This window comes from Terrapene carolina, unplaced genomic scaffold (genome assembly GCF_002925995.2).
Source record: "Terrapene carolina triunguis isolate 2854851 unplaced genomic scaffold, T_m_triunguis-2.0 Scaffold926, whole genome shotgun sequence".
NCBI lineage: Eukaryota > Metazoa > Chordata > Testudines > Emydidae > Terrapene > Terrapene triunguis.
Window position 1 is genome coordinate 814,098 of NW_020665277.1, and position 15,403 is coordinate 829,500.

A 15,403-nucleotide genomic window follows, 5' to 3' on the forward strand; every position below is an offset into this window, starting at 1 on the left:
CCAAGGCACAAAATGAGACAAGGTAGACCCATTACTCAATGAGGGGGTGAAAACAATAATGGAAAATGGCAGAAGTACTAAATGACTTTTTTGTTTCAGTTTTCACCAAAAAGATTTTTAACAACTGGACATCTAACATAGTGAATGTCAGTGAAAATGAGGTAGGATCAGAGGCTAAAATAGGGAAAGAACAAGTTAAAAAATAAGACAACTTAGATGTCTTCAAGTCACCAGGGCCTGATGAAATACATCCTACAATACTTAAGGAGCTGACTGAGGAGATAGCTAAGACATTAACGACTATCTTTGAAAAGTCATGGAAGACGGGAGAGATTCCAGAGGACTAGAAAAGGGCAAATATAGTGCTCATCTATAAAAAGGGAAATAAGGACAATTAGGGAATTACAGACCAATCAGTTTAACTTCAGTACCGGGAAAGATAATGGAGGAAATAATTAAGCAATTTGCAAACACCTAGACGATAATAAGGTGATAAGGAACAGTCAGCATGGATTTGTCAAGAACAAATTGAGTCAAACCAACTTAATAGCTTTCTTTGACAGGGCAAGAAACCCTGTGGATGGGGAGAAGCAGTAGATGTGGTATATCTTGACTTTAGTAAGGCTTTTGATGCAGTCTTGCATGACCTTCTTATAAACAAACAAGGGAAATACAACTAGATGGGTCTACTATAAAGCTAGATGCATAACTGGTTGGAAAGCCATTCCCAGAGAGTAATTATCAGTGGTTCACAGTCAAGCTGGAAGGGCACATCAAGTTGGGTCCTGCAGGGATCAGTTCTGGGTCTGGTTCTGGTCAATATCTTCATCCATGATTTAGATAAATGCATAGAGAGTACACTTACAAAGTTTGCAGACGATACCAAGCTGGGAGGGGTTGCAAGTGCTTTGGAGGACAGGATTGAAAGTCAAAAATATCTGGACAAACTGAAGAAATGATCTGAAGTAAATAGGATGAAATTCAATAAGGACAAATGTTAAGTACTTCACTTAGGAAGGAACAATCAGTTGCACACATAAAAAAATGGGAAATGACTGTGTAGGAAGGAGTACTGCAGAAAGATCTGGGGGTCATAGTGGATCACAAGCTAAATGGAGAGTCAACAGTGTAACACTGTTGCAAAAAAAAACCCAAACATCATTTTGGGATGTATTAGCAAGAGTGTGGTAAGCAAGATAGGAGAAGTAATTCTTCCGCTCTACTCCGCGCTGATTGGGTCTCAACTGGAGTATTGTGTCCAGTTCTGGGCATCACATTTCAGGAAAGATGTGGACAAACTGGAGAAAGTCCAAAGAAGAGGAACAAAAATGATTTAAAAAAGTCTAGAAAACATGACTTATGAGGGAAGATTGAAATAATTGGGTTTGTTTAATCTGGAAAAGAGAAGACTGAGAGGGGACATGATAACAGTTTTCAAGTACATAAAATGTTGTTACACGGAGGAGGGAGGTAAATTGTTCTTGTTAACCTCTGAGGATAGGACGAGAAGCAATGGGCTTAAATTGCAGCAAGGGAGGTTTAGTCTGGACATTAAGAAAAACTTCCTGTCAGGGTGGTTAATCACTGGAATAAATTGCCTAGGGAGGTTGTGGAATCTCCATATTTGGAGATTTTTAGGAGCAGGTTAGACAAAAACCTGTCAAGGATGGTCTAGATAATACTTAGTCCTGCCATGAGTGCAGGGGACTGGACTAGATGACCTCTCAAGGTCCCTTCCAGTCCTACAATTCTATGAGTCAGGTTTCAGGTTTCCATCTGATAGCATCAAAATCTCAGCAGCTTGTTCTCACATGATTTCAGCCCCAAAAGGCAGATATCTCACAAGTCTGGCATTTGTCTCAAGATTCCCCCATCTCATGGTGAAATTTAGCAAGAAAGGTTATTCTAATGGGACTCCATCTGTTTCTGCACTATAAAATAACTGCCCCCCGTCATATGCCTGTGCCTACGCCCACACCCACTCACCCACCACACAGTGCTTTGGAACAAAAACTGAGGGACCATATCAGGTCTAAGCATTTGAATCTATGTCTGAATCCCCAAGATTTTAAGGGGCCCATCTCTAATTCACACAAACACACGCACATATACAAAACACAACGGACAATCACATGCTTATATACACAAAAACGCACAGAGCCACTTATGCACCCCCCTGCACCCTCCCTGGCACCCCCGGGAGAAAAACACTAAATTGCGAGAGTTGCAAATATTAGTTCATGCCCGACCATCCTTGTTGCATTATCAATCTGATCTCCTGATACCCGCCATACGTGACCAGAGGGGCCCTAGGAATCGGCCACAGCAAGAGCAGTGTTGCAATCTATTGAAACCATAATGGCCACATCCTCCGTGAAGTGAGGCTTGCTGCTGCTGCTGCTGGAGACACAAGGTCACGGACATTTTCAAATTGACACATACGTAACCATGGCTTCACTATAAAACCTTTAGATCATGACCGGTATGCCATGCCATTACTCTCACAGCCCCTAGAGCAACCCTAGCCAAGGGTTCCATTCCTAGGGCGAGATTGTGGCTGTGTCATCCCAGGAACAGCACAGGGAAGGAATCCTGCTTCAGGAAGATATCACTCCTTCCCTGCTTCTACCTTCCTCTAAGCAGGGATGGGGTAATTGGCTATTGGCCCTTACCAGAAGAAGGCTACAGTACCCGGGCCAGCTGGTGCATTGGTGGGGAAGGAGGATGCTCTAATTTATCCTGGAAGCCAGGCTAGTGCCTGGACAGTCAGGGTCAGGGGTGCAAAGTGGCTCAAAACCACCTATATACCCTTCTCCCGAGTTGCCCTGAGAGCTCCTCGGCCACAGCTCAGGCCCTGGGCTGTAGTTTGCAAACTAGTGTCTTCTAACAGCCTGTAAAGCTGGGAGTCAGAGGGTACGTCTACACTTACCTCCGGGTCCGGCGGCAGGCAATCGATGTTCTGGGATCGATCCCGGAAGTGCTCGCCGTCGACGCCGGTACTCCAGCTCGGCGAGAGGAGTACGCGGCATCGACGGGGGAGCCTGCCTGCAGCGTCTGGACCCGCGGTAAGTTCGGACTAAGGTACTTCGAATTCAGCTACGTTATTAACGTAGCTGAATTTGCGTACCTTAGTCCGAAGTGGGGGGTTAGTGTGGACTAGGTCACAGAGAAAGAGAGAGAGAGAGAGATATCGATCAGCTGCTTTAGCACATTCATGTGTGATTTCTCTCTTTTCCTCACTTTGATAAACTCCCCTGCTTTAGTGTGCAAGGGTCATGGGATCTCTCTGAGCCATGCACTTCCTTAGGCCTTTCGATCCTTCCAACACTCAGCATTTCATATTCTCTAAATTCCTGGATAACATGGCTGTGTGTCAGGTTTCAGAGTGGTAGCCGTGTTAGTCTGTATCAGCAAAAACAACGAGGAGTCCTTGAGGCCCCTTAGAGACTAACAAATTTATTTGGGCATAAGCTTTCGTGGGCTAGAACCCACGTCGTCAGATGCAATGATGAAGTGTGTGATGGCTGTGTGTGTTTCTCCTCTAGTGTTTTTCTGAGTATTCACAGACATATGCAACAGCAAAAGGCATTAGTGTTTGCTGTATAATTGCCCTCCCAAGGATAGTAACATGGATTTTGTTTTCAACTAATTTCTTAAACAGGCAAATCTCTCACTTCTTCTTCCACGTGTCCATTTAGGACATTGCACCAGGGTCACGGAAAACGGAATCCAGGACCACAGCTGATTTGGATTTAAAACAGCTGTTGGACGTTGTTGGGAGAGAAAAGAGCGCCATCTATAGGTTCCTGAGCAAACCAAGCACTGCTTCGTCTAGGGAGATTTCATTCAATAGTGCTGATGCCAATTGCTGACAGCTTTTAGCTACTAGCATCATATCTATCCAATACAATATTCAGAGCTAATAATTATTCAGCATTAATCACTACAATAAGAGAATAGCAGGCAGTTATTTAGAAATGATTGCTTCCACTCAGTTATTACCTCTGACAGTAAAAGGAAATATCAAATAGTCAAGTCCACATATACACATGAAGCAGAGTGAAAGATCAACGGGAATGTAACCTGTAGTTTATGCTATTTTTCTTCTTCAAAGGAACCTTGTGAAGTAATTTTGCATATTTTTGCTCTCTGTTGTTCATAGTATCTCCTTGAAGATTGATAGAATTTTTCTTTTCCTTATCAATTTTGCCCCTTTCCCACTATCATATTGGCACATGGAAGCATTTGTCTCTTCCCCCTGTGATCTGAATGGAGCTGAAATTAACATGGAATTTTTTAAAAAACTAAATATGTTTTCATTAAGTTCAATGACAGGAGAACAGAACGTATCACTCCCGAGTTACAGAATGCCTTGTTACTGTCAAAAAAACACAATTGCCAACAATTTCAGTGCCGAGTTGTGATATCAAAAATTGAAGGCTCAGATAATATGCCATTTTTAACCAATCTCATCAGGCACCTAAAAATAGCTCGAGAACAGAGCGTGTTACGGAGACAGGAGGAAGTATTGAAGAATTTTGCAAAATACTAAGAATGTTTACAAAGACATTTTAGGAGCATATACTCTGCCATGTCTTTATGAAAATGTTAATTAGGTGAATAGACAAATAAGGTTATGAGAGAGGCAAGTGAGTAGGGAAGAAGCAACATCTTTGTCTGGTGTATTTCCTTCTCTCTTGCTCTAGCAGCAAACTGTAATGAACTAGCCAGTGTGTATGTGTGTGACTGCCCTCTACTGGGTAAAATCCGAACGGCTCAGCAAAGTCATCAGGACCAGATGGCATTCACCCAAAAGTTCTGAGGGAACTCAAATGTGAAATTGCAGGACTATTAACTGTGATTTGTAACCTATCATTTAAATCAGCTTCTCTACCAAATGACTGGAGGATAGCTAATGTGATGTCAATTTTTAAAAAGGGCTTGAGAGGTGACCCCAGCAATTACAGGCTGGTAAGCCTGACTCCAGTACCAGGCAAACTGGTTGAAACTATAGTAAAGAATAGAATTGTCAGACACATAGATGAACATAATTTGTTGGGGAAGAGTCAACATGGTTTTTGTAAAGGGAAATCATGCCTCACCAATCTACTAGAATTCTTTGAGGGGGGTCAACAAGCATGTGGACAAGAGGGATCCAGTGGATATAGTGTACTTAGATTTTCAGAAAGCCTTTGACAAGGTCCCTCACCAAAGGCTCTTAAGCAAAGTAAGCTGACATGGGATAAAAGGAAGGTCCTCTTGTGGATCGGTAACTGGTTAAAAGATAGGAAACAAAGGGTAGGAATAGTCAGTTTTCAGAATGAAGAGAGGTAAATAGTGGTGTCCCCCAGGGGTCTGAACTGGGACCAATACTATTCAACATATTCATAAATGATCTGGAAAAAGGGGTAAACAAACAGTGAGGTGGCAAAGTTTGAAGATGATACAAAACAATTCAAGATAGTTAAGTCCCAGACACACTGCGAAGAGCTACAAAGGAATCTCACAAAACTGGGTGACTGGGCAACAAAATGTCAGATGAAATTCAATGTTGATAAATGCAAAGTAATGCACACTGGAAAACATAATCCCAACTATACATATAAAATGATGGGGTCTAAATTAGCTGTTACCACTCAAGAAAGAGATCTTGGAGTCATTGTGGATAGTTCTCTGAATACATCCACTTAATATGCAGCGTCAGTCAAAAAGGTGACCAGAAAGTTGGAAGTCATTAAGAAAGGGATAGATAATAAGACAGAAAATATATTGCCTCTATATTAATCCATGGTACACCCATATCTTGAATACTGCATGCAGATGTGGTCGCCTCATCTCAAAAAAAAGATATATTGGAATTGGAAAAGGTTCAGAAAAGGGCAACAAAAATGATTAGGGGTATGGAACAGCTCCCATATGAAGAGAGATTAATAAGACTAGGACTTTTCAGCTTGGAAAAGAGACAACTAAGGGGGATATGGCAGAGGTCTATAAAATCATGACTGGTGTGGAGAAAGTAAATAAGGAAGCATTATTTACTCCTTCTCATAACACAAGAACTAGGGGGCACCAAATGAAATTAATAGGCAGCAGGTTTAAAACAAACAAAAGGAAGTATTAGTTTACACAACACACAGTCAACCTGTGGAACTCTTTGCCAGAAGATATTGTAAAGGTCAAGATTATAACAGGGTTCAAAAAAGAACTAGATAAGTTAATGCAGGATAGCCATTGATGGAACTATTAGCCAGGATGGGCAGGGATGGTGTCCCTAGCCGCTGTTTGCCAGAAGCTTGGAATGGGCGACAGGGCATGGATCACTTGATTACCTGTTCTGTTCATTCCTCTGGGGCACCTGGCATTGGCCACTGTTGGAAGACAGGATACTGGGATAGATGGACCTTTGGTCTGACCCAGAATGGCTCTTCTTATGTGTGTCATTGGCCTGATATTGCTAATATTGACGAGCCATTGTGGTGGAGTGGACGGAAAACTGGCCTGGACATCAGGAGCTTGAGGTCTAGGACTCACTGTGTTGCTGAGTTATGGATGTGATCTTGGGCAAGTCACTTCATTTCTATGTGCTTCTGTTTCCCCATCTGCCTTGTCTAATTAGACTGTAATCTCTTGGGGGGCAGACTGTTTCTTACTATGTGCTTGTACCACACCTAGCACAATGGGGCTCAAACTTGGCTGGAGCCTCCAAGCACCTGGAGCCGGAGGATGTGAGTTGGAGACCCACTGTGGCTGTGAAGTGATGAGTGACCATGGAGTCTTGAGTGGCCTGGATCAACAACACTGGGCCAGATCATCAGCTGGTGTAAATCAGCCCAGCTCTATTGACATCAGTGCAGCTACACTGATTTACATCAGCTGAGGATCTGGCTCATTATCTTCAGGCCAAAGCATCAGCCCATCGTCATTACGGATACATAACTAAGCCTGACATTTCCTTTACTTGTGACCATGCAACACATGGACTTCAATGGGGCAATGAGGGCGGAATAAAATTCAACCTGCCCTCTTTAGTTCTCTTAACATGCAGAATGCTAATTACATTTCTGCTTTGCCGACCCTTTTCCACAGAAAACATGTATATGCTATTTAGACCTGCTACACAAAACTATTTGTGCCTCAAACATATTATGGCTCATTATCATCATCTTCGCAGGTTTATTGTACTAATACTCAGTGACTAGCATTGCCCAGCAATTTGAGCAGATCCAAGCAGAGTAGCTTCCAGGCTGGCTAAATATCGAAATGACAGTAAAACAAGCAGCATGCCAAGTTTCGGTGCAATTACACACACATCCACCTCATTCACGGACCCAAAATGTTCCGGTAATGTGACCATTATAGGTCTAAACACCACAAAGGTCTGTATAACTCTTTCCATAAATATCCTGCTGCATCCTTGTAATTGACATTTCTGGGGCTGCATATTTCCCTTCAAATTCAACAGAGGCCATATTCCCAGAAGGCAAGTGCTCAACACTTTGAAAATCAAGCCCCTTTTAGGACTCATAAGGAAAAAACACCAAAACCCCCCAGAGACCCCCCCAAATCACTAGTCACTTTTGAAATCTTCGCCAACAGACTCTGTATTCTATTACCAATTGCCCCTGAATCATCAAGTGCCTCTAGGCTTCTTTTTGTTGTGTTCACTCTAAAACAACCCCACAAACTATGGCTCTTTGAATGAAATTTAAAACACCGGTTTTGTTTTGTTTGAACAAGAGGTTATTACACATGGGTCGAGAACGTCAGAAGGCTTTGAGTACATGGCTTACAGAGCAGGGATGGGCTATGCATTCACCCAATGGACTGTAACTGATCAGAATGAGCTATTACAGGCCGTTGTGTCAATCATCGACTAACTAACTGAGGAGTCTTTACACAGCCCTTGACATGAAACAGAAGAGCAGTTACTCTAGCCTGTCCTGCTAAAAATCTGCATTTTAATAATCTCTAAGGGCCAAATCCTGCCCTCAGATGAGCATTCCTGGTTTGCCATCAGTGGACAGCAGGCACAAGTGGGATGAAATAATTCTTCTCCCATTGTTATTGTTTTACCCAAAGTCGAGTTAAAAGTTCCTATTGATAAAAGTCTAGAGATATTCAGAGTTCAATCTGAACTGGCACCATGGATGTCAGGTGTGCTGTTTTGTCTCATAGAATCTCAGGGTTAGAAGGGACCTCAGGAGATCATCTAGTCCAGCCCCCTGCGCAAAGCAGGACAAATCCCCAGACAGGTTTTTTTTTACACCCTAGTTCCCTAAATGGCCCCCTGAAGAATTGAACTCACAACCCTGGGTTTAGCAGGCCAATGCTCAAACCACTGAGCTAGCCTAGTCTCTCCTTTCCTCCATTATTCTGGGCTTGGGCTGTCCCTGTAAACCTTGGGTTCACCCACTCAGCTCTGATTTGCTTGCTCTTGCAGGTTGAAGCTGAATTGTCAGGAATGGCAGTGGGGTTTTCCTTCTCGAATATCATTAATTATTTTTATTCAGTAGCATCTAGACCCCCCAATGTGCTAGGTGATGTAGACATACACATCATAAATGATGGTAGTCTTTGTTCCAAAGCGCTTACAATCTAAAGAGAATCACTCTTGCCTGCAACTGTCACTATCACAGGGTACATTCGTTGAGTCTTAGGACTCAGGTTTTTAAGATGCCAGAACTTACAGTTGGGGCCAGATTTGCAGAAATCTCAGTAGCCAGCAGGTCCCATTGTGACTCTTATAGCTACATTGTTGAGAGCTCAGCACCCAGTGTGAACTCAGTGAGCGGAGCTCTTTGGAAAATCTGGCTCGGAATGTGCGCGCGAGCATTTCCGAATGTTTTGCTTAAGCAAACTTCTTCAAAGTGTGATAGAAGTTTAAATCCAGGGTTTTGGTTTTTTAGCTCACCCATAACATGACCAGATAAAAAAAGGGAGGCCTTTTGCTTTTATGTGCTATATTCAGCACACCGTGTGGGCACCTCTCAGACTAACCACATATACACAGTAATCATGTATATTGCCAAGTCTGAAAGGTGGGCACTGTTATTAACAGGCTATTTTAAGGATAAAACTACACTATGTACATCACTGATAGCAATCATTTGGCATCTTTAGCATTATCCTCAAAGAAATCATTTCAGACCTACTGTCCTAATGAAAACAGATTGTGGAGCATATATTGTCAAGAGTGACTGGAACTATGTTTTTTATCCGGCAGTATTATCTCCTTTAATGATCCTTTATCTAGTGTATTTTAATAAAAATACAAAACAAGCTTCGTGAAACCCTAATTTCATCTTTTCTCCCACAGTAATTCAAGGATCAGGATTTTTCTCTGCATAATGGGAGGAGGAAAAAAAGGGCTGGAAATCCTTTTTTTGGTGGGTATATTATTGTTAATCTTTCTGCTGAGAGTTTTATAAAGCATTTTGTAAGGAACTGAGGAACGCGGTGCCTCAAATCTGCATATCATTTCATATTCTTTTGCTGGATTTTCATCCTTTCTTAGGAGTTTCTTTGTGAGGGGTGGGAAGCGTGGGGGGGGGGCATTCATAATCAAATACAAACATGGAAGTTTAAAAGAAGCTCCATTCTCTTGAGGGAGCCCAGCCAGACTCAGAAAAGAGGGGGAAGGTACGGGTTTGAGGTTTTTTACACAAATCCTGATAAAAGCCATTAAGAATATGAATTTATTTATTTTTGAGAGAGTATCATTCATTTTTTTCGACAATGTGGAGCTGCTTCTAGTCGAATGTATCCCTACCCCACCCCCCGAATCTTGTGTGTGTGTGTAAAATAAGACTTAACAATGCACCTTCCCACTACATGCTGCACATCAGACAGCGCTCCCCAGCTTTTGTGCCTGAACAAATGTTCCCCTCTCCCATTCTACCCCACAGTGGCAGAGACGTCTGATCTGAGTCAGAAAGACAAATCACAGAGGGAGACTTATTTTGTGTGTGTGTGTGTAAGTGATTATTGCGGAAAGATCTGTCAGCTTTAATTGATGTATTGGATTCTGTATGATAAGGGTATCTAGGGAGTTTTCCCACTACAGCCAGATGTATAAAAGGGGGACCTCCTCCAGATCCCTTCTTTGGTTCAATAGCCGGCAAGGGGCCCACGGATGTTGGGGGATTAATGTTACAACAGAGGGGAAAAAGGCTGCCTTTCAATATATTTTAACATTTTATTTCACCAGGACCCCAATTAAACAATCCCTGTCTGAAGAGCCCAGAGATGAAAGCAATAGCAATGAAGTTAAAAAAAATAATCATCCCTTTGGAGCTCTGTCCATGCAGCATGCTCCCCTCTCTTTTCCTCACAAATGATGGAAAAAGATAAACTAAAACTGAGAGAAAAAAAAAAAAAAACCCCACACCACAGATAAAAGTGCCCCTGGTGGAGGTGTGATCCATGCTCCCTCCCATCCTCTCCGCAGCTCATCTCGCATTCACCATGACACATGCTGCTTCCTTATGTGCATTGCTGTAACTCAGTGCCCAAACTTTTCTTGTCGTGCCCCCATCTTACCAGTATGGAATCAGTCCGCACTCCCCCCTCTATTACTGAGCAGCCAAGGCTTCCTCAGTAGAGAAGCTTGGGCTGAAGGCAGAACTTGAGATAGGGGAGGAGCTGGGGCTAGAGGCGGAGCCGGACTGTGGGAGGGGGAGGAGCAGAAGGTGGAGCTATGACTGGGGGTGGATCTTGGCTGCGGCTGGGGTGGGGTGGAAGTCCACCCTGCCACACACCCCATCAAATGTTCCTAGGGAGGCGCAGAGGGGGCGTGCCCCAGAGTTTGGGGACCACTTCTATAACTGCAGTGAGCTTGTGGGGTTGGTAGCTCCAAAGACTCCTGCCTGCTGTCTTCAATGGGCTTTGGAGCAGGCCCTTACAGCACTTTGAGTCTGGCCCTTCAGGTCCAGGTGAAGGGGATGAGGTCACATTCAGCTCAGCTGTCTGGGCCATTTCTGGCTCATATTGGAGAATAAGTTTTCAATAATGTGACCTTGAAAAAAAGCTCTTCTGGGTATAAAAGGTGAAATTCACCCCAGTGCACAAGGCCTAGCAGTTAATGAAGACCTCCAGTAGCCCTCAGAACAGGATTTCAGTGTTGGACTGACAGTCCTGGGGAGAAAGCCTACACATCTGCGTGGACAACTTCAATGGCTTTTCCAGGGTGGTTGACCTCGTGCTGGTGGTCTGCCTGGAGCTGTCAATCCAGCACTGCATTAACACTTAGATGAAGAACGGAACACCTCTGAACAGTGACAGAGCCCAGCAGTGACAGTAAAATACTCCCACTACGCCTCAGGCGTGTTCTGGACAGGCTACCCCTGGGGATGTTCTGTCTGCAGGACCATTCAGTCCTTGGGTTCACCACGGAGGCCACCAACAAGGGGGACAGTTGTGAAAGGATGGTTGTTGTTTTACTAATGTAGATTCCTGTTCACTACAAATGGACTGAGACCATCAACTCCTTTCATAAAGCCACTGAAGAGCTACAACTTGGCAATAGCTTTCGATCACTGCCGACCTGGGAGGGATTAAAACTACCTACCTACCTACCATGTAAAAACTAGCTACACCAAGGGCCAGATTCTTGTCTGGCATAAATCAATGTAGTTTTGTTGAAGTCATTTATATCAGCTGAGAATCTGCCCCCCATCCATTCTGTATCTCATTATCAAGTTCCTGAACCATCAAGGCATCATGGCTGAGCCCCTGAGTCTACCAAGAAGGGATTCCTCTAGTGACTTGCGAAGAATACATGGCCTTGGTAGCACTTCTCGTGGAGTAAAAAGTACGGCCCAACATGAGTACTGGTGGTGGAATTTGGCCACAGATTAATAAGGGTTTGAATGAGGTAACGGCAGAAGAAAAGAATTAATAAAAAATGTCCAACTGCAAACTCCATTATGCTGACACTGTGATTGACATTATAAACGACCCCATGTGCTATGTAAGCTATGCACCCTGCTGGTCATATGGGTAAGTAGACCAATCACCTATTTCAATCCAAGTGATAAGGATGGACTAGTTCAAAATAGAAAGGAGCAGTGTATTCTGAAATCCTCTGACTCTGCCAAGGCCCATTTCCAGTTCTTCCCTCGTTATTTGGATAAGCTGAAGGTTTAAATGAGAAAGTTTTCCTTGGCAAATATTTGTTGGCACTGCAACCCAACCTACTAAATATACCAGCCCAGACAAAGAGAAAAGACCGCTTCCAATTATAAATGCTTAGATATTTCTGATGTTGTTTGGGCTAGAGACAGAGCTTGGGGGGAAGTTTTGATTGGCAACGGAGGAAACCAAAGAAATAATTTTGCCAACATCTGATGAACTTTTCAAATTCCTGAATGATTCTGGCATAGGAATCTTCTCAGCCTTCCATTTCCCTTGGCATTTTCAGGGCTTGAATCATTCTGGATTATCATCAGTGGTCCTGAAAACAAACCCTAAATCATATTTATTTGTTCAGTGTTATAATTCCAATTTACACAGGAGCTACGATAATGAGTGCCTTCTACATAAGAGGTTACTAAGCACTGTTACACGTACTGGTACTTAATGCTTTTGCCACTGGTACATGGCTGGCTGCCTGCAATACATGTCTAGCTTCCTGAAATGCAGCTACAGCCTCTGTACCACCACTGCCTACTTCCCATAAAATTGAACTTAAGCTACTGTGACCCCCAGCCTTGTGCAATTGGCCACATTACAAGATATAGTTGCAATGGGGTTTAAAGAGGCTGGCATTCAAGTTCTTTATTAGGGAATAGAGGTCGCTGCAGGAAAAGTAGAGAACATTTTTTTCTGGATGGTGCAGCTGAGATGTACCCTGGTAATCTAGCAGAGTTGCCTGGAAAGGTTGGGAACCGCCAATATCATGTAACTTTAGTGTATGTGTTCTGCAGATTCTCTGTGTACTCACGTGGACCCACAGTAGACTCTTCCCTCAGCAGCCACAAAACCCATGCGCATAGCCCCTCTCAACCTCACCACCATGTTCAGATTATCCCTTCTCTGCAGAGTAGGGCTGTATGTGGAGCCAGAATAAAAAGCACTGATTAAAATTGCTTTGACAACATAGATTGTATGTGTACCCATTCCACAGCCTTTAGATGGTGGGGCAAGATTTAGCCCATACAACAGTACAGAAAAACTAGATTCCCTTTCATGCAAATATCTAACCTACAGCAATCTCTATGTACACACACAAAATTACAGCATTAATGTATTTATAGGCAGGAGCGCCACCAGCTTTTCTGCTGCCCTAGGCGGCAGAAGGTCCCGCCCCGAAATGCCGCCCCCCACAGAGACGGCGGAAGGTCCCGCCACCGAAATACCGCAGCGGTCGCCGCCCCCCAAATTGTAGCGCCCTTGGCGACTGCCTAGGTCACCTAATGGGTTACACCGGCCCTGTTTATAGGTATTTATGTAGGCATCATTGTAGGATCTGTGCACCACTGTATTCTTCACTAACATTTCAAACTACTACAATTCAGTGGTTTGGACCACTGTCGATCATCACTTTGTATTAGAGCATTATTACTTATCTGTATTTCAAAAGCATCTAGTGGCCTCAAGAAAAACTGGGCCCCCCCATTTTACTAGCTGCTGTGCATACACATAGTAAAAGATAGTACATGTCCCAAAGAGCTTATAGCAGGGATCGGCAACCTTTCAGACGTGGTATGCCGAGTCTTCATTTATTCACTCTAATTTAAGGTTTCGCGTGCCAGTAATACATTTTAACGTTTTTAGAAGGTCTCTATATATTATAGACTTATAGAAAACTAAACTATTGTTGTGTGTAAAGTAAATAAGGTTTTAAAAATGTTTAAGAAGCTTCATTTAAAATTAAATTAAAATGCAGAGCCCCCCAGACTGGTGGCCAGGACCCGGGCAGTGTGAGTGCCACTGAAAATCAGTTCGCGTGCCGCCTTTGGCACCCGTGCCATAGGTTGCCTACCCCTGGCTTATAGGCTAGGCCCCTGAGTTAGCAGTCCATCCATATTTAGAAAAAAGCACTTGAGCACATTTTTAACTTCAGGGATGTGCTTAAATTCTGTTAAATTCAATGGCACTTAAGCATATACTTAGAATTAAGCATGTGTTTGTGTGCTTTGCTGAATAGGGATGGCCTGGTGAATTGGTGCTTTAGATTATAAACTGAATAAAGATGGCATAAGGAATAGATAAGACAAAGGAAAGATCATCATCCCAATTTTAGAGACAGGGAACTGGGGCACAGAAAGATTAAGTTGTCACACAGGTCTGAACGGAACCCAGCTCTTAAATCCCATTCTAATGCCTTATTTAAAAGGCCACTGTTCCTGTCATATAAAGACTACTATAGTATTCTACAAGAGCATATTTTCCTCCTTTCTCGATCTACTGGAATCCCTGATAAAAACCAACAGAATATCACCACGATTTAAATGTAAAAGTAATTTAAATTTACAATAGAAAAGTTTTACGGAGGCTAGAAGAAGAAAAAAAATCCATTCAGTGTGAAATCCTTATTTAAAAACAATTCTACAATGCTCTTACTCATTACGTGTATTGTGGTAGCACCTGGAGGCCACAGTCAAGGACCAGGACACCACACCACTGTACTAGGTACTGTGTACACACACATTATAAAAATAAAAAAGACACCCCGTCCTAAAGAGCTCACAATTTCAGTTCCGCTATAAATGGTCCAGAACACCACAACTTACAATAGCAATTCAGCAGGCTCTAGGGGCATCACTGCAGTAAATGCTTCATAGGAGAATCCAGTTAGGTTTGTATTCTGCACTGGTGAGCTCCTGTCTTTCTTTTCATTAAAAGAATAAAATAATTAATTATTATTGTTTGTTTCTTGAGGAACAAACAGGCCAGGGCCACTTCTCCTTCCCCCACCAAACAGGAGAGGAAAAAATGTCATAGCTCATTAATAAAAACAAGGCAACCCTGAAAACATGAATGTGCTTCAAAAAAAAAAAAAAAAAGGAACCATTTGTTACCTAACAAAGGAACTGGCAAAGACACTCTTTGATGTTAAGGGAGGACGATTTGTTCTCATGGGCCAATGAACATCCAAATATTTACAAGCTGTTCTCAGCAGAGTGATTGCAGTTAGGCCCGATGCCGTTGTACATGATTGGGACAGGGGGGGAAGTGCGGGGGGAATAGTACAGAGAGGTACTTCAATAAACAGAGCAGGTCTCTTCATTAGCTGAGAGATTATTTTAGTGAAATCTATTCCTCCCTTTTAGTATCATGTTTTCTTTTATGTTAATTTTGTGCCAGCTTAAAGTTGAATTCCTTGATCTGCAACATCTTTAGCTTTAATTTTTTTCTCCTTCTCTTACCAGGGAAATGATTTGAAATCATTTGCATTTATTGC